The sequence below is a fragment of the Aplysia californica genome, unplaced genomic scaffold, assembly GCF_000002075.1.
Source record: "Aplysia californica isolate F4 #8 unplaced genomic scaffold, AplCal3.0 scaffold00151, whole genome shotgun sequence".
Taxonomy (NCBI): Eukaryota; Metazoa; Mollusca; class Gastropoda; order Aplysiida; family Aplysiidae; genus Aplysia; species Aplysia californica.
The window spans coordinates 251,875-253,288 of NW_004797421.1; the positions used below are offsets into that span (position 1 = coordinate 251,875).

General features: G+C 41.8%; 1 protein-coding gene across 1 annotated transcript in view; it reads right to left on the bottom strand.

Moving 5' to 3' along the window:
* Positions 1 to 1,414, bottom strand: part of LOC101856020 (serine-rich adhesin for platelets) — a gene marked incomplete in the record, with an annotated part of 327,208 nt that overhangs the window by 48,092 nt on the left and 277,702 nt on the right.

The following is a 1,414-nucleotide window of genomic DNA, read 5'->3' on the forward strand; positions in this document are numbered from 1 at the left end:
TTTTATTTTTTTTTTAAATTAGAAACATGCGTGAGTCGAGTTTATCTAATCTCTCAACAAGGATTGGTCGTCATTTTAGCCTAGGACCGCACTATGACAAAACGACTGACCGAAAGTTTTGTCAGTGAGTTGTGGACAATAAAAATAAGAGAGGCGCTACCATTTTGTGCTGTATTTGGTGCGGTAGGCTTCTCTTATTTTCACTGTCCACAACACATCGACAAAAACCCTTGAAAGGAGAGCCTTTAAAGCTCTCCCAACCAAACCGAGTTCCAGAACGCCTCTATAAGGATTCCAACAAACGCCATTTCCACCATAACACTGCATGGACATCACTGGACTACCGGCCGTGCGTCACTACTACACAACACTGACAACGCTAATTCTTCTTCACAGAGGTAGAACCGTGCAATACTAATTCGTCTTGCGCCCCTATGTGACAGCTATAATGTTCGCTAAAACCAACTTCACTAGTTTGTCAGGTCTATCTCCGCATGACTCACACAGTGATTGACACAGTTTTGTTTAGGTTTGCCTGAAAAAACTTTGGTCTGTTCCAGTTTTCGTTTTGATATCATCGTGAGAGATCTGTCACGGGTCCGGAAAAGATAGATCGGTCTACGAGACTCTGGGATACATTCCCTCCTCCCCCCCTCCCCCCCCTATCTTTCCCCACTTCCCTCCTTCTCACTGGGTGTAGTGCAGTACTCGCAGAGGAAAGTCGACGTTCTGTGTTTGAACATCGACGATTCTGGCAGTGCGCTTAAAATAAATGTCCATTTTTCTCTCTCAACCTTTTTTCCCCCACTTTTTCTTGTCTTCCTGTCATTTTTCTTTCACAATCTGATTTCCATTTATGTCTATTAGAATAGACCCAAAAAAGATAGAAAACCATGGGAAAACCAAAAACGGCTTCACTGGCTACCATGATCGGTACTAAAGAAAAAGAGAAGAACCAACAAGAAAGGAAGATACATTGATACAGCTCAAGAATATATGATATCAAGCATAACATTTAGTACCCCCCCCCCTACCCTTCACCCCCATCCCATGTACACACACTAAAATCAGATAATCTACAACATTTTTATTCTCTGCGAGAATGTAAAAAGTTGAAATAGCACACAAAAAAAGGAAAGAAAAAGCAAAAAAGCTAAAAAAATCAGGTGTCAAAACAAACAATGACTTGGACAACGCTGAGGCACCGTGCATGCACAGACAGCCTTTGCAAGACCCCCTAGTGCTTTCATTATATTCGAATTTGACAGATCGACGCCATGAGGACTATCAGTTTTTTGTTTGCTTGTTTGTTTGTCTGTTCGGGTGTCACATTTGAGATAGATTTATAGTTGGAGAGTGTGCGGAGTGATTGATCACTAGACAACATAGGATAAAGAGAGAGAGAGAGAGAGAG